General features: G+C 43.4%; 2 pseudogenes; one reads left to right on the forward strand and one right to left on the reverse strand.

Moving 5' to 3' along the window:
• The window catches only part of LOC100597306, a 90,868-nt pseudogene that overhangs the window by 24,063 nt on the left and 39,019 nt on the right, over positions 1–27,786 (forward strand).
• LOC100590749 lies at positions 12,145–13,273 on the reverse strand (annotated as a pseudogene).

Genomic DNA, 27,786 nt, shown 5'->3' on the forward strand with positions numbered 1-27,786 from the left:
GGTTCACACCTATAATCCCAGCACTTGGGAAGGCCGAGGCGGGCAGATTACCTGAAGTCAGGAGTTTGAGACCAGCCTGGCCAACATGGTGAAACCCTGTCTCTACTAAAAATACAAAAAATTAGCTGGGCTTGGTGGTGGATGTCTGTAATCCCAGCTACATGGGAGGCTGAGGCAGGAGAATTGCTTGAACCTGGGAGGTGGAGATGGCAGTCAGTCTAGATTGTGCCAGTGCACTCCAGCCTGGGCAACAAGAGTGAAACTCTGTCCCCCCCCAACCCCCCAAAAAAGACTCACAATGTACAAACGGCTATTCTAGGCATAGTTGGTTCTAGGAGAATAAGATTACTTGATAGATACATCCAGCTTTTCTATTAAGAGTTGTGTAGTTTTGGGTCCTTCAGGGAGCAGACACTGAAATAAAGTTGGAAGTGCAAGAAGTGTAGGGGGTGGGATGGTGGTGGGGATGTACACCTATGAGAGATAAAAAAAGGAGGATGGAGGATTGGGTAAAGAAAGGCTTCGGATCTGGTTGCTGATCTGATATCTGTGAAAGGAAAGAGGGGAGTAAAGAGGATTGGGCCAGGAGAGCCTCAGACTTTGATATATATTGAGCAAAGTCTCAGCCTACTTAATGGGGAGATGAAGAGCAAAGATTGCCTGTTAAGAGAAGGTTTTCACTGGGTAGAACTGGTCCTGTTAATTCTGCCATGATCAGTCACTGGTATGGGCTGCCTGGGAAGATCATAACCTCAGCTTGCTGTGGTAGATTCCAAAGGTGCTGCAGCTGATGGCATTAGCTAAGTGCATTCTTTCAGCTAAAAGGAGATCCAAGCAATGTACTTTCATGCCTGCTACATCAGCTGTGCCCCTTTTGCTAATATTGCTCTCCTCACGCATTTCAGATCTATGCTTCACAAGTAAAGAGCATGGACTGTTGCACTGTCTCCTAATTCTTCTTCTTTGACCATTCCCTCATCTCTGTATTAAATACTTTTGCAGATTAATCTTTCTAAAAGATCATTTTTACCTTGTCAGTCTTTTGCTCAAAAATGTGTGTCTCCCTATTATGTACAAAATAAAGCCCAGACTATTTAGCCTGATACTCAAGGCTGATACAAGACTAGCCCCAACCTACCATTCTGTTTTTATATAACTTTGTGTCCTCTGTGGTCAACACATGTGGAACCTATTCACTCTCTCCCCAACATTCATTTATATTTATAGATCTCTTGTTGCTCACATAATACCTTCTACCCCATTTGACAAACCGTTCTCTCTTCTATGTACCTATCAAAACCAAACCTGTCTTTGAGGGATTACATTTACTCTCCTAGAGAAAGTATAGTAGGAATACTATAGTATAGTATAGTATCGACCCTTCCTCAGAAGTGTATCAATATGTCTCCCCCTTGTTCATATTTTTCCTTCTTTTTAAAATTATTATTATTGTTTTTTGAGACAGAGTTTTGTTCTGTTGCCCAGGCTGGAGTGCAGTGGTGCAATCTCAGCTCACAACAACCTCTGCCTTCCAGCTTCAAGTGATTCTCATGCCTCAACCTCCTGAGTAGCTGGGACTACAGGCATGCACCACCAAGCTCAGCTAATTTTTGTATTTTTGGTAGCGACAGGGTTTCACCATGTTGGTCAGGCTGATCTCGAACTCCCGACCTCAGGTGATCCACTCTCCTCGGCCTCCCAGAGTGCTGAGATTACAGGTATGAGCCACCATGCCCAGCCATATTTTTCCTTCTTTTAGTACTCAAGTTTTAATGAGAACATACCTCTTTTTCAGCTCTATGTCATTTCCTTTGGTGTAATAGGAACACAGTGTTTATAGCTTAGCAACTACTTCATGAATGAATGAAGAGATAGATGGGGAATAGATTAAGAAGCCACTACAGAATTGCAAAAAATAAAATAAAATAAAGTGAGTTAAAACGTCAGGGTGATATAGGAAAATACATTGGGAAATGAAAAAACACTCCATGTAACTTTCATGGAAATGAATGACCCTCTTCCTTTTCTGTTTCTTTTTAGGTAAAGACTAGGGCAGAATTCTTTACCCAAGGTACAGACCTATTGAGGCTATTTATGAATAGACTTTGGTGGCATTTGCTGATGTGTATGCGCACTTTTTCTAGGAATAGGATCTGTCCCTTTTATCTGATTTTCAAGGGGTCTGTGATCATAAAAGGATCTAAAACCACTTGACCAGAATTTGGGGCCTTAGAAGAGAGGTCAAGCAGTCTTGAGCATGATTTGGCAAGTAGTAGGTCACTGGTAATCTTAAAGAAAATAGATTCTGAAGAATGAAGAAAGCAGAAGCCCATATCCCCAGGAACTGAAGAGTGAGTGGATGGTGAGGATGTGGAGGTAGCCAATACAGACTTTTCCTCCCAGAAATGTATCAGTGAATGAGAATAAATCTATATGGTAACTTAAGGAACTATAGGATCAGGGGAAGGGTTTTGTTTGGATGGGAGATACTTGAGCATATTAACAGAAAAACTGAAGGGGATGATTAATAAAAAAATTGGTTGGGAAAGTGTCTGGGTAGTCTGGATTTATGCTGTGGCAACAGCCCAAAATATTAGTGACTTCCAACACATAAAAGTTTATTTCCAGCTGAGCACAATGGCTCGTGCCTGTAATCCCAGCACTTTGGGAGGCTGAGAGGGGTGGATTGTTTGAGCCCAGGAGTTCAAGACCCACCTGGGCAACATAGGAAGACCCCCACTGCTACTAAATTACACAAATTAGCTGGGCATGGTGGCCTCCACCTGTATTCCCACCTACTTGACAGGCTGAGGATGGAGGATGGCTTGAGCCTGGGAGGCAGAGGTTGCAGTGAGCCAAAATTGCACCACTGTACTCCAGCCTGGAGGACTGACTTTAAAAAAAAAAGACAAGAAAAAAATTTCCCTTTTAATGCAAACTGAAGTATAGACTGCTGCCCTCCATGCTGAGATTCACGAATCCAGGCTGTTTCATTCTCTGGGCTCTCTGTTCGTGACTGAAGGGGAAGAGACTAGAGTCATGTGGAGGGATCCCACGGCCACTGTTCTGAAGTGACACCTGTTACTTCCATGCATGCTTCATTAGTGAGAACTTGTCACATGGCCATGCTTAATTGTTGGGGAAGGGTAGGGAAGTGTAAAGGAAATACAAAAAAGGATGTGGGAGGATATAATTATCTCTGCTAACCAAAGGGATTAAGAAAAAAAGTAAAAGGAATTCTGGGCAGTTGGCAGTGGCACAGTTTTTTAATAGCCCCAAAACTTGCCACAAACACAGATAGAGTAACTTGGATCGCAAAACCTAAAACCTGCAAACAACATGGATAGCAAGTTTATGAGCCCTCAAATATATACATCCGGGGAGATGTCATGAGAGCAACAAGATTCACAGGTGGGAGGAGGCAGAGGGAGCTAAACAAAACAAAGCCAAAAGCCAAGTTACCAAAACATGCCTGGGAAGGAAGGAGTCCCACTTAGTGTGTGAAATCTTAGAGGGCCCATCTGAGGATAGCAGTCAAAATCAGAGAGGAACTTCATGGGCTCCATTTTGCAGGTGAAACCAAGGGAATTGTGGGAAGATTGGATGGTGCTGGAATGTTCTAGCCTCTTTGGGTCAGTGCTGAAAACCAACCTAGCACCCTTCCAGGATGAAGCCCTGCATAGGAGAGATGCTGCTAGGACAAGACATAAAACAGGCCCTGTTTTATAACCACCACAAATAGTACATTAATTAAAGAAACTTCAAATCTGAAAATTAATCCCCTGATCTATTTTCCGTAACAATCATTTTCAGTAGCATTGTCTAATCTCACATTTCAGAGAGCTTGCAATGAGACTACCTGGCACCATTAAAATACTTTAATAATAAAATACAGTGAACACAAAGACCCTCTCTCCCATGATCAAATTCCCAGGGAAAATTAAAGTGCAAAGATTAAAACCCCATGCAAATTAAGTCCAAAGGAATTAGTGTCTGAAGTCAAATCCACTTGCCCTTGAGATTTAAACTTCAAAGAAATTAATGTTCAGAATTCATCATCTCTGTATTTTACCCAATCTTAATTAGAGGGGTTCTTAAGCCTTAAATAGGGTTGGGATTTTTTTTAAGCAGTTGCAGCTTGGACAGAAATTATATTAATTTACTATCAAGTCTCTCATTGAGCTTCTTAGGGGTCCAAAAAGTAAATAACACCCAAAATTATTATAGTTTTGTCCCCACACCCATCAAATTTAGAAAAAGCTATTCCCCAGACTCTTGTGTAGTTATTCCAAGAAAAAATATGTCCCCAGAGCCTGTTAATTGGTGTTGCCAAATACCAGGTCAGAGGCTGATGTCAGAGGTGTGAGGAAGAGAAATTCTAAGTTTTAGCTTTACCAAGGTAGTTGATCTGACATAAGGTTTCTGGAATCCATGATCTGTAAACATAAACTTAATTACAAGATGTTAAATTTGGCACTTTGAATTTTCCATTTCTAAGGGGGAAGCTTTTCCTTTTCATTTAGAAAAGCCTGTGTCAGTCAGGATAGGCTGGGTTATGCTGTGATAACACAGAACCTAAAATTCTTAGAGACTTGAAACAACAAGTTAATTTTTCACTCATACTACATATTAATTGAGAAGTGACAGAGTTCTGCTCACACTACGTTCATTTAAGGAACTAGAAGTTGGAGTTGCAACAGGTTTTTTTTCATGATAACCCCAGCAGGGGCAAGGGAATGTGATAAGATGTGCCCTGGCTCTGAAAATTTCTGCCCAGAAGTAGAACACATCTTTTCCACTTACATCACTTCCATTCCCATTCCTTTGGCCAAACCACATGATACGGTCTTCTAACTTCAAAGGGGATATGGAAGGGCAACCTTGCCTTTGAGCTCTAAGTTATTTCCCCTTCAGTGGTACATTTAGAGTGAGTTTTGTCCACTAATGCTGCTGTGAAATATCTTGTGAGCTGACAATTTTAGTCCTTGGCCACAGGCTGCTGTGACTGCTTTCAACTATAGCATAGCTTAAACCAATGTTCCCAAACTAGTAGGATCAAAAGAATCTCCTGGATGCTTATTAAAAATATTGATTCCTCGGCTGAGTGTGGTGCCTTGTGCCTATCATTTTAGCACTTTGGGAGGCTGAGGCAGGAGGATTGATTGAGGTCAAGACTTCAAGACCAGCCCGGACAACATAGTGAGACCTCTGTTTCTACAGAAAATTTAAGAATTAGCTGGGCATGGTGGCACACACTACCATAGTACTCCTAGCTACTTGAGAGGCTAAGGTGGAAGGAATACTTGAGTCTGGGTGTTTGAAGCTGCAGTCACATGTTTGGTGCCTATGAATAGCCACTGCACCCCAGCCTGAACATAGCGAGACCTCGTCTCTAAAAAAAAATAACAAATTTAAAAATATGTATTTTTTATTTTTGAGATGGAGTTTTGCTCTTGTCGCCCAGGTTGAAGTGCAGTGGTGCAATCTCAGCTCTCTGCAACCTCCGCCTTCTGAGTTCAAGTGATTCTCCTGCCTCAGCCTCCCAAGTAGCTGGGATTACAGGTGCACGCCACCACACCCACCTGATTTTTGTATTTTTAGTAGAGATAGGGTTTCACTATGTTGGCTTGACTGGTCTCGAACTTCTGACCTCAGGTGATCCACTCACCTCGGCCTTCCAGAGTGCTGTGATTACAAGAGTGAGCCACTGTGTCTAGCCAAAAATACTTATTTCTATGTCCTATTCCTGCAGAAATGATTCAGTAGATTTGGGGTAAGGCCCAAGTATCTGACTTCTGAAAATACCCTCTGTTAGGCCAAGGAAATCTTCCTCCTGCCATAGCTTGGTTGTTGCTGTTGTTTTCAATACACTTAATAGTTTAGAGCTGTTTTAGGTTCACAGAAAAATTGAGTGAAAAGTACAGAGAGTTCCCATATTTCTTATGTCCGCAGACATGCACAACCTCTTCCACTATCAACACACCCCACAACAGTCATACATTTGTTACTATTAATGAACCTACATTGACCCATCATTATCACCCAAAGTCCATAGTTTACATTAGGGTTCACCGTTGGTGGTGTACATTCTATGAGTTTTGACAAATGTACAGTAATATGTTTCCACTATTATAATATCATACAGAATAATTTCAATGTTCTAAATATCCTCCATGTCCTGCCTATTCATTCTTACTCTCCCTTAACACCTGGCAACCTCTGATCTTTTTACTGTCTCCACAGTTTAGACTTTTCCAGAATGTTATACACCAGGAGTCATACAGTATGTAGTGTTTTCTGATTGTCATCTTTCACTTAGTAGTATGTATTTACATTTCCTCTATGTCTTTTCGTTACTTGATAGCTCATTTCTTTTTTTTTTTTTGAGATGGAGTCTTGCTCTATTGCCCAGGCTGGAGTGCAGTGGCACAATCTTGGCTCACTGCAACCTCCGCTTCCTGGGTTGAAATAATTCTCTTGCCTCAGCCTCCCTAGTAGCTGGGATTATAAGTGCATAGCACCATGCCTGGCTAATTTTTGTATTTTTAGTAGAGACGAGGGACAGGGTTTCACCATGTTGGCCAGGCTGGTCTTGAACTCAACTGATTCACCTGCCTCGGCCCCCCAAAGTGCTGGGATTACAGGCATGAGCTACCATGCCTGGCCATTTTATTTTATTTTATTTTTTTTGAGACAGAGTTTCAGTCTTGTTGCCCAGGCTGGAGTGCAGTGGTGCGATTCCAGCTCACCGCAACCTCCGCCTCCCAGGTTCAAGCAATTCTCCTGCCTCAGCCTCCTGAGTAGCTGGGATTACAGGAATGCACCACTACACCTGGCTAATTTAGTATTTTTAGTAGAGATGGGGTTTCTCCATGTTGAGGCTGGTCTTGAACTCCTGAGCTCAGGTGATCCGCCTGCCTCGGCCTCCCAAAGTGCTGGGATTACACGTGTAAGCCGCCATGCCCGGCCTTTTATTTTTTATTTTTTGAGACAGAGTGTCACTGTCAACCAGGCTGGAGTGCAGTGGGGTGATCTAGGCTCACTGCAACCTCCAACTCCTGGGTTCAAGTGAATTCCTGTGCCTCAGCCTCCCAAGTAGCTGGAATTACAGGCATGCGCCATCATGCCCGGCTAATTTTTTTATTTTTAATAAGGACAGGGTCTCACCATGTTGGCCAGGCTGGTCTCGAACTCCTGGCCTCAACTAATCCTCTTGCCTCAGCCTACTAAAAGTGTGAGCCACCACGCCCAGCCGAGCTCGCTTATTTATTTATTTATTTATTGAGACGGAGTTTCAGTCTTGTTGCCAGGCTGGGGTGCAGTGGCATGATCTTGGCTCACCAAAACCTCCGCCTCCCAAGTTCAAGCGATTCTCCTGCCTCAGCCTCCTGAGTAGCTGGGATTACAGGCATCTCTCACCACATCCGGCTAATTTTTGTATTTTTAGTATAGATGGGGTTTCTCTATGTTGGTCAGGCTTGTCTTGAACTCCTGACCTCCGGTGATCCGCCCACCTCGGCCTCCCAAAGTGCTGGGATTACAGGCGTGAGCCACCGTGCCCAGTCCAGAGCTCATTTCTTTTTAACACTGAATAATGTCCAGTTGTCTGGATGTACCACAGTTTATATATCCGTTTACCTATTGAAGGGTATCTTGTTTTTTCCCCCAGTTTTGGCAATTATGAATAAAACTGCTATTAATATGTATGTGTAGGGTTTTGTGTGAACATGTTTCAACTCATTTGGGTAAATACTGATACTAAATGTGACTACTGGATTGTATGGTAAGAATATGTATAGTTTTATAAAAAACTGTCAAACCATCTTCCAAAGCACCTATGCCATTTTGCATTCCCACTAGCAACAATGAGAGTTTCTGTTGATCTAGCTCCTCACTAGCGTTTATTGTTGTCAGTGTTTAGGGTTTTGGCCATTCTCATAGATGTGTAGTGGTACCTCATTGTTTTTGTTTTTTTGTTGTTGTTGTTTTTCTGTTTTTTTTTGTTTTTTTTTTTTGAGATGGAGTCTTGCTTTGTCACCTAAGCTGGAATGCAATGGCATGATCTCGGCTCACTGTAACCTCTGCCTCCCAGGTTGAAATGATTCTCCTGACTCAGCCTCCCGAGCAGCTGGGACCACAGACACGCGCCACCATGCCCGGCTAATTTTTTTTGTATTTTTAATGGAGATGGGCTTTCACCATGTTGGCCAGGCTGGTCTTGAACTCTGGACCTCTGGTGATCCACCCACCTTGGCCTCCCAAAGTGCTGGGATTACAGGCGTGAGCCACTGCACCCAGCCTACCTCATCATTTTAATTTGCAATTCCCTAATGACATATTCTGTTGAGCATCTTTTCATATGCTTACCTGCCATCTGTGTATCTTCTTTGGTGAGGTGTCTGTTCAGGTAGTTTAGCCTTTTTTGGGGGGGGGACTGAGTCTTGCTCTGTCGCCCAGGCTGGAGTGCGGTGGCACGGTCTTGGCTCACTGCAAGCTCTGCCTCCCGGGTTCACACCATTCTCCTGCCTCAGCCTCCCAAGTAGCTGAGACTACAGGCACCTGCAGCCATGCCCGGCTAATTTTTTTGTATTTTTAGTAGAGACAGGGTTTCACCATGTTAGCCAGGATGGTCTCGATCTCCTGACCTCGTGATTGGCCCGCCTTGGCCTCCCAAAGTGCTGGGATTACAGGCGTGAGCCACCGCGCCCGGCCAGTTTACCCATTTTTTTAAGCAGATTGTTCATTTTCTTATTATTGAGCTTTAAGAGTTCTTTGTCTCAGCTGTGTGTGGGAGGCTGAGGCGGGAGAATCACTTGAACCTGGAAGGCCGAGGTTGCAGTGAGCCGAGATCTCACCACTGCACTCCAGCCTGGGCAATGGTGCAAGACTCTTGTCTCAACAAAAAAAAAAAAAAAAAAAAGAAAGAAAAGAAAAGAGCTCTTTGTATATTTTGGATAACAGTCTAACAGTCTTTTATCAGACATGTATTTTGCAAGTGTTTTCTCCAGTGTGTGGCTTGTCTTCTCACTCTCTGTAGTGTGTCTCTGGTGTTGTATCTAAAGAGTTAGCTTTAAAAAAATAAAAATAAAAAGCCTTAAATTTAAGGTCATCTAGATTTTCTCCAATATTATTTTATAGTTTTATCATTTTACATGTAGCCTATGATACATTTTGAGTAAATTTTTGTGAAGTATGTAATGTCTGTATCTAGATTTGTGTGTGCTTGTGTGTGTGTATATCCAGTTAACTCTAGCACCGTTTGTTGAAAAGACTATATTTTCTCCATTGTGTTGTCTTTGTTGCTTTGCCAAAGATCAGTTGACTCTATTTATGAAGGTCTATTTTTTTTTTTTTTTTGAGACAGAGTCTTATTCTGTTTCCCAGGCTGGAGTATAGGGGCGCAATCTTGGCTCACTGCCACCTCCACCTCCCAGGTTCAAGCCATCTTCCTGCCCATGCCTCCCAAGTAGTTGGGAGTACAGGCGTATGCCACCAAACCTGGCTAATTTTTGTATTTTTAGTAGAGACGGGTTTTGCCATGTCGACCAGGCTGGTCTCGATCTCCTGACCTCAGGTGATCCACCTGCCTAAGCCTCCCAAAGTGCTGGGATTACAGGTGTCAGCCACTGTGCCCAGCCTGGAGGCCTATGGTTTCTCTTTTCTGTTCCATTGATCAAGATCAATTCATTTATTCATTTGACACATTTATACATCTTTATCACTGTAGCTTTAGAGTAAAGTCTTGAAATCAGGTAGTGTCAGTCCTCTGACCTTGTCCTTCTCCTTCAATATTATGTTGGCTATCCTGGGTCTTTTGCCTTTCCATATAAACTTTAGAATCAGTTGGTTGACATTCACCAAATAACTTGCTAGAATTTTGATTGGAATTGCATTAAATCTATAGATCAAGTTGGAAAGAACTGACATCCTGATAATATTGAGTTTTTCTAATCATAAACATGGTGTATTTCTCTTTAAAAAATATATAGGCCGGGCGTGGTGAGACTTCATCTCACTCTGTCACCCAGGTTGCAGTGCAGTGGCTTGGTCACAGCTCACTGCAGGCTCAACCTCCTGGGATCAAGTATTCCTCCCACCTGAGCTTTCTGAGTAGCTGGGACTACAGGCATGCACCACCATGTCCAACTAATTTTTTAGTTTTTTTTTTTTTTGAGACGAAGTCTCACTCTTGTTCCCCAGGCTGGAGTGCAATGGTGCAATCTCGGCTCACTGCAACCTCCGCCTCCTGGGTTCAAGCAATTCTCCTGCCTTGGCCCCCCGAGTAGCTGGGATTACAGGCTCCTGCCACCACACCCAGCTAATTTTTGTATTTTTAGTAGAGACGGGGTTTCACCATGTTGGCCAGGCTGGTCTAGAACTCCTGACCTCAGGTGATCCACCCGCCTCGGCCTCCCAAAGTGCTGGGATTACAGGCATGAGCCACCGCGCCCAGCCTCTAGTTTTTTAATTTTTTGTAGAGATGGTATCTTGCTATGCTGCCCAGAACTTCTGGGCTTGAACTTCTGGGCTTAAGTGATCTTCCTGCTTCGGCCCTCCAAAGTGCTGAGATTACAAGTGTGAGCCACTGTGCCCAGTCAGTATCTCTCTCTATTTATTTAGTTCTTCTTAGATTTGTTTATTTATTTACTTTTTGTTTTCCCAGACAGGGTCTTGCTTTGTCACCCAGGCTAGAGTGCAGTGGGAAATAACAGCTCACTGCAGCCTTGATCTCTTGGGCTCAAATGATCCTCCAGCCTCAATCTCAGTCTCCCAAACAGTGCAATACAGGTGCCTGCCATTATGCCTAGCTAATTTATTTTTTTGTGCGAATGGATGTCTCACTTTGTTGCCCAGGCTGGTCATGGACTCCTGGCTTCAAGCAGTCCTCCCACCCTGGCCTTTTTTTTTTTTTTTTTCTGAGATGGAGTCTCACTCTATGGCCCAGGCTGGAGCGCAGTGGCACGATCTTGGCTCACTGCAACCTCTGCCTCCCAGGTTCAAATGATTCTGCTGCCTCAGCCTCCCGAGTACCTGGGACTACAGGTGTGCACCATCACGCCTGGCTAATTTTTGTATTTTTAGTAGAAACAGGGTTTCACCATGTTGGCCAGGCTGGTCTCAAAGTCAGGTGTGAGCCACAGCACCCGGCTGCTTGTTTTTTTGTTTGTTTGTTTTTTAATTTTCTATAGATTTTATTACACATTATTATGTTATGAAAGAAACACAGATCATTCTTAATTTATCAAATCTGTGAGCATACTAATTTCAACAAAAATATATGACTCTCACCACACAAACAGGTAACTCTGAATCTACTCTGAAAATATAATCAATTGATAAGTATTACCTATTTGGAGACTATGTATTATATGAAAGATAAAGAGATAAAGCTCCTATTCTCACAGAACATATGGGGTCATTGGCAGCCAACCAATAATGAAGTGAATATTGTAATATTTGGGAAAATACTGAGAAAACTAATAAATTGTCCTGGACATTATTTATTCTTGCCTTTACAAAAGACTTATAAGACCGGGTGCGGTGGGTCACGCCTGTAATCCCAGCACTTTGGGAGGCCGAGGCAGGTGGATCACCTGAGGTCAGGAGTTCGAAACCAGCCTGGCCAACATGGCAAAACCCCGTCTCTACTAAAAATACAAAAATTAGCTGGGTGTGGTGGTGGGCACCTGTAATCCCAGCTACTCGGGAGGCTGAGGCAGGAGAATCGCTTGAACCTGGGAGGCAGAGGTTGCAGTGAGCCGCAATTGCGCCAAGCCACTCCAGCCTGGGTGACAGAACGAGACTCTCTCTGGGACTTATAGATCCAGATGAGATTAGTTTAGAATAGAGGTTTTTAGTCCAGAAAATATTCAAAGTCTAATACAGTCATGGCTAATCAGAGACTAGAGAATCTTTATAAAGGTAAGGAGACTTGAAAACCGTTGGAAACTGAGCAGTCTTATTTTGAACTAGCAAGTTTTAATCAAAGGTGTGGAATTAATCAAGTATCAATTAAGAATTACTGGAATGCACCCTCATGCCAAATGACCACCAACATGCTATTTCCTACTATGATGACTCCTAGATTTGAGACAGATGGCATAAAAAATATTGCTAGCTATACAATGAATTTTACTCTTCTGCCTCTGCTTTCTAAAGAAAAATTTGTTTTTTCACAAAAGAAACTCACAGAATCGAATGTTAATTAAAGAAAAGATAGGGTAAGTACAACTGGGAGAAAGACAATACCTCTAATTACATAGGAAATCCATGAAATAATCATTACAAGAGAATAATCATTTTCCAGTAGCCCCACTGCCATGAATGATACTTTCATGAGCCTGGGCCACCTTCTCCAGTGGATATTGAGAACCTGTCACAGGTTTCAACCAACCAATTTCCATTCCAGCTTGAAGGGTGGCTGCATATTGCTGAAATTCCTCCTTGGTTGAGGTAAAGAGAGTAACTCCAATTATACCCGACTCCTTTGCCATGGTATCCCATGGGTTTATTTCAATAGTACCTCTGTTGCCAACAACTATCACTCATCCTCTATGTGACAGAAGACTCAAATCTTTACTAAGATTTACATTAGCTAACATTTCAATAATTACGTCAATTCCTTTCTCACCAACATATTTCATAATTTTGTCAATATAATTAATTTCTCTGTGACTGAACACTTAATGGACTCCATTTTGCAAAACAACCTTTTGTCCTTCCTCAGTACCAGCAGTGCCCAAAACCTTTAAGCCATAAACTCTAGCAATTTGGTATGCTGCTAATCCAACTTCTCCACTCACCCCATGCACCAGAACACCCTCCAGCTTCCACACGGGCACCGGGGAATTAGAGCTCGATACGCACTAAAATACGGAATACTGATGGCAGCTCCTTGTTTAAAGCCCAGTTTTTCAGGCAGTTTGTAAACTGTGGTCTGCTGCAAGATTGTACTTTGCATAGCCCCCAGAGATCATGCTGCTAGTGAAAACTCTGTCACCTTTCTTGAAAGCAGATGCATTATCTCTAACAGCTTCTATCACCCCAGTCACATCTGAGCCAGGAGTATAGGGTAAGCGTGGTTTTCTACTATAAGTACCAGAGTGAATGTATGTCTCCATGGGGTTGACACCACATGCGTAGACCTTGATTAGAACCTGATGGTCTTTTGGAATCGGTACTGCAATATCCAACTGCAGTTTCAGGACTTCTGGTCCACCAAATTCAAAAACTCTAACAGCTCTCATGAACTTCTGTCCAGTCGCCATGGTGATCTAGATACAGAATCGAGAGTGGGAATTAAAATCTGCGAGGGTGGCCAGGTGTGGTGGCTCAAGCCTGTAATCCCAGCAGTTTGGGAGGCTGAGGCAGATGGGTCACGAGCTCAGGAGCTCAAGACCAGCCTGACCAACATAGTGAACCATCTCTAATAAAAACACAAAAATTAGCCGTGTGTGGTAGCGCATGTGCGTGTAATCCCAGCTACTCGGAAGACTAAGGCAGGAGAGTCCCTTGAACCCAGGAGGCAGAGGTTACAGTGAGCCGAGATCACGCCACTGCACTCCAGCCTGGGCAACAGAGCAAGACTCCATCTCAAAAACAAAACAAAACAAAACAAAACAAAATAAAATAAAATAAAATAAAGAAATAAAATCTGTGAGGGCTTCTTCAGATTCCACAGGAGGAGGCCTGCCACACTGTCTCCAACTTTTGCCTTTTAAAAAAAGTTTTAATTTATATAACATAGTTGTACATATTTTTGGGGTATATGTGGGGTTTTTTGTTTGTTTGTTTTGTTTTTTAAGAGATGTAGCCTAACTATGTTGTCCAGGCTGGTCTCAAGCTCTTGGGTTCAAGTAATCCTCTTGTCTTGGCCTCCCAAATTGCTGGGATTACAGGTATGAGCCACCACACCTGGCCACATGTGATATCTTATACATGTATACAATGTGTGGAATGATCAAATCAGGGTTATTGGCATGTCAATCACCTCAAACATTGATCTTTTCTTTGTGTTGGAAACAGAACAATTCTTCTCTTTAGCTAGTTTGAAACACACAATAAAGTATTGTTAACCATAATTTCCCTAACATACTATCAAATACTAAACTTTTTTTTTTTTTTGAGACGGAGTCTTTCTCTGTCCCCCAGGCTGGAGTGCAGTGGCGCTATCTCGGCTCACTGCAAGCTCCGCCTCCCGGGTTCACGCCATTCTCTTGCCTCAGCCTCCTGAGTAGCTGGGACTACAGGCGCCCGCCAACATGCCTGGCTAATTTTTTTTTTTGTACTTTTAGTAGAGACGGGGTTTCAACGTGTTAGCCAGGATGGTCTCGATCTCCTGACCTTGTGATCCGCCCGCCTCGGCCTCCCAAAGTGCTGGGATTACAGGCTTGAGCCACCGCACCCGGCCTACATACTATCAAATACTAGAACTTATTTCCTCTATCTGTATTTTTGTAAACATTAACCAACTCCTCTTCATCCTCCATATCACCCCTAGTTCTTAGATTTCTTTCATTAGAGTTTTGTAGTTATTCTTATGTATATCTTGTATGTATTTTGTTGAATTTATACCTAAGTATTCCAATTCTGGGGATGATAATATCAATGGTATTGATTCTAATGTCAAATTCTACTTGTTCACTGCTGGTATACAGGAAAGCAATTGACTTTTGTAGGTTAACTCTGCTCTGTAACCTTGCTAGAATCACTTATTAGTTCTAGAAGTTTTTTTAAATTTATGCTTTCAGATTTTCTACATAGACAATCATGTCATCCATGAACAAAGACAGTTTTATTTCCTTTTTCCAACCTTTTACTTCCCTTTCTTGTCTTATTGCATTAGGTGGGACTTCCAAAATGATGTTGAAAAGGAGTGTTGAGAGGAGACATCTTTACTGATCTTAGCAGGAAAAGTTCTAGTTTTTTTTTTTTTACCATGAAGTATGATACTACCTGTAGATTTTTTCTGGATTTTTTTTTTTTTTTTTGAGACAGGATCTCGCTCTGTCACCCAGGCTGAAGTGCAGTGGCATGATCACAGCTCAACTGCAGCCTCAAGCCTCAACCTCCCAGGCTCAAGTGATCCTCTCATTTCACCTTCCCAAGTAGCTGGGACTGCTGCCATGCCTGGCTAATTTTTGTAATTTTTGTAGAGATGGAGTTTTGCCATGTTGCCCAGGCAACAGGTTTTGAACTCCTGAGCTCGAGTGATCCTCCTGCTTTGGCCCCACAAAATGGTGGGAATACAGGCATGAGCCACCAGGCCCAGCCTGTGGATATTCTTTATCAAGTTAAGGAAGTTTCCGTCTATTCCTAATTTGCGGAGACTAATACACATCGGTATTTTCATCTTGTCCTTGCATTTGCTTCACTGGAAAATAATTATCAGCAGATTCTGAAACCGCTGTTCATGTTTCTAAGGTCTGTACCTCTAGGACTTTACCCTCTAGCAAGGATCAATACTTTGGCCAAATGTTCCATGAGACACTATGTTTCCTCTTCTTTTTAATTTTGTAAACTTCTCAGGCATATTCCTGTAACTGCCCAGTGGGTTCACCTTGCCTGCTGCCTAGACAGAGCCGATTCATCAGGACAGGGGAATTGCAATACGGAAAACGTTATTCACACAGAGCTAGCTGTGCGGGAGACGTGAGTTTTATTATTACTCAAATAAGTCTCCTGGATTCATGGAGCAGAGTGTTTAAGGACAACTGGGTGGGTGGGGGAAGCCATTGAGCCAGGAGTGCTGATTGGTCAGGGATGAAATCATAGGAAGTCGAAGCTGTCTTCTAGAGCTGAGTCAGTTCCTGGGTGGGGGCCACAGGATCAAATGAGCCAGTTAATTGATCTGGGTGGTGGCAACTGATCCATCAAGTGTTGGGTCTACAAAATATCTCAAGCACTGATCTTAGGAGCAGTTTAGGGAGGGTCAGAATCTTGTAGCCTCCAGCTGCATGACTCCTAAACCATAATTTTTAATCTTGTGGCTCATATTAATCCTACAAAGGCAATCTAGTCCCCAGGCAAGAAGGAGGTCTGCTTTAGGAAAGGGCTGTTATCATCTTTGTTTTAAACTATAAACTAAGTTTCTCCGAAGTGAGTTCAGCCTGCGTTCAGGAATGAACAAGGACAGCTTGGAGGTTAGAAGCAAGATGGAGTCAGTTAAGTTAGTTCTCTTTCACTGTCTCAGTCGTAATTTTGCAAAGGTGGTGTCATTCCCATGGGGCACAGAAGATTCCTGCATACCCATCAACAGCCACCAAGTTGCCAGTAATGCTTAGATTGTTTTCTATATCTGAGTCTGTGAATAAGCCAAGAAGACTGAAGTTTAGTTCCTTAATTTTGTTTTGCCAGGTGTGGTGGCTCATGTCTATAATCCCAGCACTTTGGGAGGCAGAGACAGGAGGATTGCTTGAGCCCAGGAGTTTGAGACCAGCCTGGGAACATAGTCAGACCCCATCTCTAAAAAAAATGAAATAAAATAAAGAAAAGCAATTTTGTCCTTTACCTTGAATGCTACTAACAATTGAAAGTTAGAACTTTTGTTTCCTAAAGGTCATCTTGCATTTGGCTTGTAGAGTACAAGCAACAAATGCCTAAAAGGATGTAATCTTGCCACTCTCTAGCCTTTGTGGGTGCACCGTGTTTGCCTGTTTGGCTTCACCTTCCAGAGGATGCAGAGACCATTCACAAGTAATCTGTCTAAGCTGAGAATCTTGTGGCCTCCAATCCTTTGCTGAGATCCTACTTTTGTAAAAACACTCATGTAATTGCCCAACAGTTTCTTCCTGCCTGCTGCGCAGACAAAACCAATTCAATGAGACCATGCTATAGCAGTAGACAGAGTTTCATTGAAACTCTTAGAAAGAGAGAAAGAAAGAAAGAAAGAAAGAAAGAAAGAAAGAAAGAAAGAAAGAAGGAAGGAAGGAAGGAAGGAAGGAAGGAAGGAAGGAAGGAAGGAAGGAAGGGGAAAAGAAACTGTGCCTACATTTTAGCAGAGTTCAGGCCCCTCCCATAATCCTAATTTCTTGGTTTTTCTTTCTTTTTTTTTTTTTTTTTTTTTTGAGACAGAGTCTCGCTTTGTCACCAGACTGGAGTACAGTGGCGCAATCTCGGCTCACTGCAACCTCCGCCTCCCAGGTTCAAGTGATTCTCCTGCCTCAGCCTCCCAAGTAGCTGGGACTACAGGCATGTGCTACCATGCCTGGCTAATTTTTTGTATTTTTAGTAGAGACGGGGTTTCACCATGTTGGCCAGGATGGTCTTGATCTGTTGAACTTGTGATCCACCTGCCTCGGCCTCCCAAAGTCCTGGGATTACAGGCATGAGCCACCATGCCAGCCTTTCATGGTTTTTCATTAGGTTTACAAAGGTTGGCCGGGTGTGGTGGCTCACACCTGTAATCCCAGCACTTTGGGATGCTGAGGCAGGCAGATCACCTGAGGTCAGTAGTTCGAGACCATCCTGGCCAACATGAGGAAACCCCGTCTCTACTAAAAGTACAAAAATTAGTTGGGTGTGGTAGTGTGTGCCTGTAATCCCAGCTACTCAGGAGGCTGAGGCAGGAGAATTGCTTGAACCTAGCAGGCGGAGGTTGCAGTGAGCTGAGATCGCACCACTGCACTCCAGCCTGGGTGACAGAGTGAGACTCCAACTCAAAAAAACAAACAAAAACAAACAAAAAAACAAAGGTGGTTTAGTTTTGGGAAGGGCTACTATCATCCTTGCTTTAAGGTTAAACTGTAAACTAAATTCTCCCCAAAGTTAGCTCAGCCTATGCCCAGGAATGACCAGGGACACCTCAGAGGTCAGAAGCAACATGGAGTCAGCTATGTTAGAATTTCTCTTACTGTCATAGTTTTGCAAACGCAGTTTCACTCACTCACCTGTAGATCAAGCCACCATAAACTGCAGTCCTTCCCTATAGTTAAGCTACCATGTGCTCTGAGGCTTAATGCCTCTTTCCTAGACTGCAGCTATTCAAAGACCATGCAGCTGCCAAGCTTAAAACATTCTGCCTACACACTAAAGTCCACTCACACCTCTAAATTTATATAGCTCCTCTAAGTTCCGAGTTTTGGTTTTGATTTCTCAATATTCTTCAACATTCATCCAATTCGAGGTCTTCAGACTTCAGAGTTATACTTCCTTTCCAAACTGCAGGTTTCCCTTGCCCTGCAGGGACAGAGGTTGGCTCATGTGCACCTTATGGCCAAGAAGAGAGCAAATAAGTCCAGACTATGTGAATAGTCTGAAGGCTAATTAGAAAATGTTGGTTTATTCTACACAAATTTACCAGTCAAGCGAATCACTCCACTTCTGCCAAGACAGAGTGACTACAGAGGCACAGAGGCCAAGAATTACATTCATTGGCCAGGTTCAAGTGATTCTCCCACCTCAGACTCCCAAGTAGCTGGGACTATAGGGCACATTCCACCACGCCTGGCTAATTATTATTACTATTAGTTTTTGTAAATACGGGGTTTTGCCATGTTGCCCAGGTTGATCTTGTGAACTCCTGTGATCTATCCACTGAGAAATGTTCCTTCTACGTGGGACGACAGAAGAGTACAGGAGAAGCATTCTGTGCTAGCAAGGTAGCCTCTGTCTTCTCAGTGAAGTAGGAGACAAAGTTGTGTCAAAAAAATGTTTCAGGCAGGCGGGGCATGGTGGCTCATGCCTGTAATCCCAGCACTTTCCAAGGCTGAGGCAGGCAGATCACATGAGGTCAGGAGTTCGAGACCAGCCTGGCCAACATGGTGAAACCCCATCTCTACTAAAAATACAAAAATTAGCCAGGAGTGGTGGCGGGCACCTGTAATCCTAGCTACTCAGGAGGCTGAGGCAGGAGAATTGCTTGAACCTGGGAGGCAGAGGTTGCAGTGAGCCAAGATTGTGCCACTGCCCTCCAGTGTGGGCAACAGAGCAAGACTCCATCTCAAAAAAAAAAAAAATTTCAATCAGCAAAAGATTTGAGGACTTGAGGAAAGTAGGGGTGGTTTAGAATACTATTGTGAGGAATGAAATAAGCAGCCAAACAGAGATTAATTATTTGAAAAATTCCTGGCTGGGTGCAGTGGCTCACACCTGTAATCCCAGCACTTTGGGAGGCCAAGGTTGACAGATCACCTTAGGTCAGGAGTTTGAGCCCAGCCTGGCCAACATGATGAAACCCTGTCTCTACTTAAAAATACAAACAAACAAACAAATTAGCTGGGCATGGTTGCACACACCTGTAATCTCAGCTACTTGGGAGGCTGAGGCAAGAGAAGCACTTGTACCCAGGAGGTGGAGGTTGCAGTGAGCCAAGATTGCACCACTGCACGCCATCCTGGGGGACACGAGTGAAACTCTGTCTCAATAATAATAATAATAATAATAATAATAATAATAATAATAAATTCCTGAGTGTCCCTGATGATTTAGAGTTAGAGTGCAGTTAGATTCAGGAAGAAATCAAGGCATGAAGTAATCCAGGAGCTGGGATGAAAAACATGAACAATGGAAGGGACTTGTGTCAACTGGAATGGGAGAGAGCCAAGATGAGCATAGCAACCAGGCTACATGGAGGACAAATGAATCTAAATGGAATACTGACACTAACTGGCTAACATTTATCATGTACTTAATTTGTGCTAGGTTTATATGAATTATCTATTTAGACCTTCACAGGAAGTCTTTGAGAAATTTAGGGGAAAGAGGAATTCAGTAACCTGTCCCTGGCCACTCAGCTAGTGAAGGGCAGCGTCAGTTTAAACCCAGGCAGTTTGACCCTAAAATCTGCAGCTTTAACCTCAGTCCTACTGGTTGAATTCAAATTACTCTGAGAACAAATACCAGGTTCAGTAGAATGGGAAAAATGATAAAACAAGAGGTTATGGCTAGGAATGGGCATTTAAATTTAAAATCTTGGAGGTTGAGCAGATTTGATATCCTAGGAAGGTGGATGGTAAGAAGTCAATAAAGCTGAAAAAATGTGACATCAGCCTGTCAAAAAGTCATGAACTGGCCAGGCGCAGTGGCTCACACCTGTAATCCCAGCACTTTGGGAGGCCAAGGCAGGTGGATCACCTGAAGTCAGGAGGTCAAGATAATCCTGGCCAACGTGGTGAAACCCTGTCTGTACTAAAAATACAAAAATTAGTTAGGTGTGGTGGTGGGTGCCTGTAATCCCAGCTACTCGGGAGGCCGAGACAGGAGAATTGCTTGAAGCCAGGAGGTGGAGGTTGCAGTGAGCTGAGTTTGTGCCATTGCACTCCAGTCTGGGCAACAAGAGTTAAACTCTGTCTCAAAAAAAAAAAAAAAAAAAGTCATGAACCATTTACCCTGATGGGATTATTGTACATCGTATGCCTGTATCAAAATATCTCAATTGTCCCATAAATATGTACACCTACTATGTACCCATAAAAATTTTTTTAAATTAAAAATTTTGATAGGAAAGAGAAGAGAGTGGTGTTAGTGTTTGGCTTAAATTTCAAAGGAGACTATGTAATCCATTATAATCTCTCCCCTTCCTCCACTTTGGTTTCTCTTTTTCTTTCTTTCTTTCTTTTTTTTTTTTTTTTTTTTGAGGCAGCAGAGTTTGTCTCAGCCTCCCGAGTAGCTGGGATTACTGGCATGCGCCACTATGCTTGGCTAATTTTTGTATTTTTAGTAGAGACCAGGTTTCACCATGTTGCCTAGGCTGGTCTCAAACTCCTGATATCAGGTGATCTGCCTACCTTGGCTTCCCAAAGTGCTAGGATTACAGACCTGAACTACCACATGCGGCCCCTCCCTCCACTTTGGACTGCACATGCCTCCTTTATTTACTTAAGAGAAAGGTGGGGAACAAAGAAAGGCTAAAAGACATGTCACATTATTAATAATCTTGGCTAGTTGTAACAAAGTAAAATAAAATGTCTCAATAAATTTTTAAATCTTTGTTGCTTGGCTTGTCTCATTTTAGCATTGAGAATCAAGCTTAAATATCCAAGTAATCAGTTATAAGAATATACAGGAAATAATATAACACTTTTATTCCCAGAGTAAAAATAGAATGCTTTCACTCCCAGGAGCTCCTTTTCTGTTTTTCATTAAATTTTTTTGATGTTGCTGACACATCCCATTTGAACGTAATTTTTATTCCCTTAGATATTTTTGAATAAAACGTTCTCTCTCCTGCTGTTCTTTAGCAGAAATAATATCCATTGGCACTGTTTGATGACATTTCAAAAGTGTCTCTTGCTTCCATTCTTAGATTTGTGTTACATTTTCCTCCATGAATGCACAGCATCTTTTTGTAGTTCTCTCTCATAATAATAGGGAGAAGATGACTCTGATATGCATTTATTAATCTCTTTTAAAGTTACAGACATTTAATGTTGTATCTTGCATTTTGGGGAACCTTTTTATTTCTACTGATTGCCCTTTCCCTAGTGGAAAATGGTCTGTGTCGTTTAGCAATAAGTTTTGCTGTTAGAAATAACAAAAGATATTCTGACAAATTGGGACACATCAGTGTATTTTCAGCCATTTTATATTCATATCTTTTTTGGTGTATTTTTTTAAAATCTAATCTTTGTTTCTCCATTCTAGAGCATTTTCTTCTTGAGTAGCTCAGTAAGTTATCTTGTCACATTCATAAATGCTTTCAGAGAATTCGATTTGAGTTTTAAATGGTTTCAAGTCTCTTCTAGCTTTTAGGTTGTCTGCCTCGGAAAGTTTTTTAACTTGAACTGTACCTATAAACCTTTCTGATTTAAAATACTCCTGGGGCCAGGTGAAGTGGCTCACACTTGTAATCCCAGCACTTTGAGAGGCCGAGGTGGGTGAATCACTTGAGGTCAGGAGTTTGAGACCAGCCTGGCCAACATGGTGAAACGCCATCTCTACAAAAAAAAATACAAAAATTAGCCAGGCATGGTGGCTTGTGCCTGTAGTCCCAGCTACTCAGGGGGCTGAGGAGGGAGAAACACTTGAACCTGGGAAGTTGAGGTTGCAGTGAGCTGAGACTGTGCCACTGCATTCCAACCTGGGCAATAGAGCGAGACTCCGTCTCAAAAAAAAAAAAAATTACTCCCAGGCTGGACATGGTGGCTCACACCTGTACTTTGGGAGGTTGAGGGGTGGGGGATCACTTGAGTTTAGGAGTTCAAGACCAGTCTGAGCAACATAGCAAGACCTCGTTCCTATCTACTAAATAAATAAATAATAAATATTAGCCAGGCATGGTGGCACATGCTTGTAGTTCAGCTGCTCAGGAGGCTGAAATAGGAGGATCACTTGAGCCCAGGAGGTTGAGGCTGCAGTGAGCCATGACTGTGCCACTGCACCCTAGCCTAGGCATGAGCGAGACCCTGTCTCAATCAATCAATCAATCAATCAATAAAGCATTTTGTATTTGTCTTTCTGCTCTCCCTATGCTGACTAGAAACATGACACTGTCCCTCTTGGTACAGCACTGAGGCCATCAGTCACCAGAATCTGGTGATTCCTCTATCCTCAGCTCCTCTGTTAGTCGTCTGATCTGCAGTCCTTTAATCCATCATCTCTGTCTGGTGCCGGTTGTTTCCCAAGCCTCCCAGTTGCTTGGCCAGCTTTGGCACTCCTACCCCTATCCTCTTTCTCAACTAGCAGCCAAGGTTTTCCTATTAAAAGCTAAGCCAGGTCAAGTCACCCTTGGCGCTGGAGTGGCTTCCCATCTGGTTCAGAGTGAAAGCTGGTGTTCACGGTAGCCTACAAGGCCCTGAGTGCTCTGGCCTGTCTTCCTCTCTGATCTCACCTCCCACTCACCCTCTCCCGCTCCCTCTGCTCTAGTTACGCCAGCTCCTAGCTGTTCCTTGAATATGCCAAGATGCTCTTACCTCAAGATGTGCACTGTCGTTGCAGGAAACACATTCCTCAGATATATCTACCTGCATGCATGACACGGTCTCTCAGCCCTTCAAGGTTTTGCTCAAAATGTCACTTTCTTTGGGAGGCTTTCTTTGAGCCCCTTTTAAATTCAACTCTCCCCACCTGCCCCTGCCCCCCGAGCTTCCACATGCTTAGCAATTTCTGTTCCCTTCCCCTGCCATGTTTTGGTCAATATAACATTTACCACCATCTAATATATATGTGTGTGTGTGTGTGTGTGTGTGTGTGTATTTTTTGGGGGGGGACAGAGTCTTGCTCTGTTGCCCAGGCTGGGGAGCAGTGGCACAATCTCAGCTCACTGCAACCTCTGCCTGCCAGGTCCAACCGATTCTCCTGCCTCAGCCTCCCAAGTAGCTGGGATTACAGGCATGCACCACCATGCCCAGCTAATTTTGTATTTTTAGTAGAGACAGGGTTTCATCATGTTGGCCAGGCTGGTGTTGAACTCCTGACCTCAGGTGATCCACCCGCCTCGTCCTTCCAAAGTGCTGGGATTACAGGCGTGAGCCACCGTGCACGGCCACCATCTAATATACTTTAACCGATGTATTATTTATTGCCTGCACTTCTATACATATCCTTGACTGTAAGTTCTATGAAGAGTTTATTTAACAGTTCCAGACACAGAGAAGCGCTACAAGAGAGAAAAAAGAAAAAAAAAAAAAAGAAGTGAGTGAATTCAGTTAGTAGTTAGCTTGAGAAATGAGAAATTGTACTAAATGAAGTGACACACTGGGAACACTGAATAACAATTTGTGGTTACAGTGGAAGGCTTAAGAAACTCAGTGGAGGCTGGGTGTGGTGGCTCACACCTGTAATTCCAGCACTTTGGGAGGCCGAGGTGGGCAGATCACTTGAGGTCAGGAGTTCGAGGCCAGCCTGGCCAACATGGTGAAGCCCCTTCTCCACTAAAAATACAAACATTAGCCGGGCGTGGTGGCGGGCACTTGTAATCCCAGATACCCAGGAGGTTGAGGCAGGGGAATCGCTTGAACCTGGGAGGTGGAAATTGCATTGAGCTGAGATTGCACTGTTGCACTCCAGCCTGGCGGACAAGAGCAAAAAAACTCCGTCTGAAAAACAAAAGAAAGAAACTCAGTAGAATTAAGGCAGGCAGGGCAGGCTGGGGAATGCAAACCTTTCAGTTTCTGTGGTTTTCCTTCCTCTTCATCTCCTGCAGTGAAGATGAGGGTGGGGCTAGCGTCAGGATTATCTTCACTTTATTTCTTTTTCTTTCCTTCCTTCCTTCCTTCCTTCTTTCCTTTCTTTCTTTCTTTCTTTCTTTCTTTCTTTCTTTCTTTCTTTCTTTCTTTCTTGCCTTCTTGCCTTCTTGCCTTCTTTCTCTGTCTCTCTCTTCTCTCTCTCTTTCTTTTCCTTCCTTCCTTCCTTCCTTCCTTCCTTCCTTCCTCCCTCCCTTTCTTTTTCTTTCTTTCTCTTTCTTTCTTTCTTTCTCTCTCTCTTTCTCTCTCTCTCTCTCTCTCTCTCTCTCTTTCTTTCTTTCTTTCTTTCTTATGAAGTCTCACTTTGTCACCCAGTCTGCAGTGGCACGAACTCGGCTCACTGCAACCTCCACCTCTCCAGATTTGGGCAATTCTCCTGCCTCAGCCTCCCGAGTAGCTGAGATTACAGGCACCCACCACCAGGCCTGGCTAATTTTTTGTATTTTTATTATAGACGGGGTTTCACCATGTTGGCCAGGCTGGTCTCAAACTCCTGACCTCAAGTGATCCGCCCACCTTGGCCTCCCAAAGTGCTGGGATTACAGGGGCGAGCCACCATTCCCAGCCGCCCCCTGTGCCTTTTTTAAATAAGCTCTTTTTATTTCAGCTGTTTGAGTGAGAAATCCTTGTTCCTTGCAAATAAATGAGCAAACTAGAATAATAAATTTGTAAAAAAATATTTTTTTTCTTTTTTGTTTCTTTTTATTTATTTATTTACCTTTCGAGACAGAGTCTTGCTGTGTCCCCTGGGCTGGAGTACCGTGGTGCGATCATGGCTTACAGCAATCTTGGGCTCTTGGCCTCAAGCAGTCCTCCCACCTCAGCCTCTCAAAATGCTGAGATTACTGGTGTGAGCCACTGTATCTGGCCCCCCATGTTTTTGGTATGTTTTTGGTGTATTTTCTCTTTCTACTTCAATATTATATTGTAGTAGATGCCTTGAATTTAGGACAATACCCTAATCTTTGGCTACTCAAAGTGGGGTCTGGGGAGCAGCAGTATACTAGCTATCACTGAGAGTGAGTTAGAAAGTCAGAGTCTTGCTGGGTGTGGTAGCTCACGCCTGTAATCCCAGCACTTTGGGAGGCTGAGGGCAGATCATTTGAGGTCAGGCATTTGAGATCAGCCTGGGCAACATGGCAAAACTCTGTCTTTGGTAAAAAATAAATAAATAAATAAATTACAGGCCGGGTGCGGTGGCTCACGCCTGTAATCCTAAGCACTCTGAGAGGCCGAGGCGAGCGGATCACCTGAGGATGGGAGTTCAAGACCAGACTGATCAACATGGAGAAACCCTGTCTCTACTAAAAATACAAAATTAGCCAGGTGTGGCAGTGCATGCCTGTAATCCCAGCTACTTGGGAGGCTGAGGCAGGAGAATCGCTTGAACCTGGGAGACAGAGGTTGCGGTGAGCCGAGATTGTGCCATTGTTCTCCAGCCTGGGCAACAAGAGTGAAACTCCGTCTTGGGAAAAAAAAAAATACAAAAAGTCAGCCAGGTATGGTGGTCTGTGCCTGTAGTCCTAGCTACTCCTGAGGCTGAGGTAAGGATCACCTGAGCCTGGGGAGGTGGAGGATTCAGCGAGCCATGATTGTGCCACTGCACTCCAGCCTGGGCAAAAGAGTGAGATCCCGTCTCTCTCTCTCTCTCTCTCTCACACACACACACACACACACACACACACACAGACACACACACGCACACACACACACACACACAGACACACGGCAGAATCTCAGCCTGCGCCCCAGACCTGCTGAATTAGAATCTGCATTTTAACGAGATCCCAGGTGATTTCAGATGCATGTGACAGTTTGAGAGGCCCAGCTGTAATCCACTCTGTAATCTAGAGTAGATTACACTGAGTTATTATTATATTTTTGGAGAGATGGGGCTTTGTTATGTTGACCAGGCTGATCTCCAAACTCCTGGCCTCAAGTGATTTTCCCACTTCAGCCTCCCAAAGTGCTGGGATTACGGGTTGGAGATACTACACCCAGCTAACTAGAATTTTAAATGTTTCTCATTGCTCTCAGAAAAAGCCATAAGCCCCAGCCCGACATTTATGGCCACAGTGAGATGGACCTTAACTATTTCTCCAGTCTTTCCTATATTAATATCCTGTTCCACCTAAATTGCTTGACTTAATTATTCTCCAAATATGCTAAGCATATTTGGGATCGATGCTCATGGTCTTTGCTTTGTCTGTCTGCTCAGTTTCCACATCTGTTTGGAGGCCACTGCTGCCTGGCTTAGCTCACAGTGCTGTCTCATTCTCTAAACATCTGTAGCTGTCCCAGTGCCATAAAAAAAAATATGTAGCCTTGCCCACTCATGAATGCCTAACACAATACAATGCATATATTAGTTTTTCGATTCATTAGTTACATTCGTATTAATTTTTTTTTAATTCAGAAGAGGCTTGCCAATTTATAAGGCTATAATTTCTCTGACCAAGCAGGAGTTAAAGCCAAACAGGGAGAAACTGGAAGCAATGTGCTCACGTGTCTTTGTTTGGATTTTCATTACACCCTAATGAGCGTGCAGTTATTTCAGTGACATTTGACTATGCATCATTACCCAAAGAAGAGTTTTATATAAATGAGTGTTCTAGAAATGAAGGTTCTAATAGATCTCTGTCTTAGTCTGTTTGTGCTGCTATTTAAAAACACCACAGACTGGGTCATTTATAAACAATAGAAATTTATGTCTCACAGTCCTGAAGGCTGAGACGTCCAAGGTCAAGGGACCTGCCTTCAGTGTCTTCTTCTTTTTTTTTTTTTTTTGAGATGGACTCTTGCTCTGTCGCTCAGGCTGGAGTGCAGTGGCGTGATCTCAGATCACTGCAAGCTCCAACTCCTGGGTTCGCGCCATTCTCCTGCCTCAGCCTCCTGAGTAGCTGGGATTACAGGCGCCTGCCACCACGCCCGGCTAATTTTTTGTATTTTTAGTAGAGATGGGGTTTCACCATGTTAGCCAGGTTGGTCTTGATCTCCTGACCTCATGATCCACCCGTCTCGGCCTCCCAAAGTGCTGGGATTACAGGTGTGAGCCACTGCGCCCGGCCCTTCAGTGTCTTTTGAAGACCTTCTTGCTGATTCTCACATGGCAGAAGGGTCGAAAAGGGCAAAAGGGAACAAGCACTGTCCTCACGTGGCAGAGGAGCGGAAGCAAATGGACCCACTCCCTCAAGCCCTTCTGTAAGGGCCCTTATCACATCCATGAGGGATCAGCTCTCATGTCTTAATTACCTCCTCAAGGCCCCCTCTCTTTATACTATTATATTGGCCGTTAAGTTTCTTTTCTTTTCTTTTCTTTTCTTTTTTTTGAGACAGAGTCTCAGTCTGTGCAGTGGCACCATCTCAGTTTACTGCAGCCTCTGCCACCTAGGTTCAGTGATTCTCCTGCCTCAGCCTCCTGAGTAGGTGGGATTATAGGTGTGCACCACCACTCCTGGCTAATTTTTGTATTTTTAGTAGAGACGGGGTTTCACCATGTTGGCCAGGCTGATCTCGAACTCCTGACCTCAAGTGATCTGCCCACCTCAGCCTCCCAAAGTGCTGGGATTACAGGCATGAGCCACTGCGCCTGGCCAGGTCATTAAGTTTCAACATATGAATTTTGGAAAACACATTCAGCCCATAGAAATTTCTTTAAAATATA

This window comes from Nomascus leucogenys, chromosome 14, assembly GCF_006542625.1.
Source record: "Nomascus leucogenys isolate Asia chromosome 14, Asia_NLE_v1, whole genome shotgun sequence".
Taxonomy (NCBI): Eukaryota; Metazoa; Chordata; class Mammalia; order Primates; family Hylobatidae; genus Nomascus; species Nomascus leucogenys.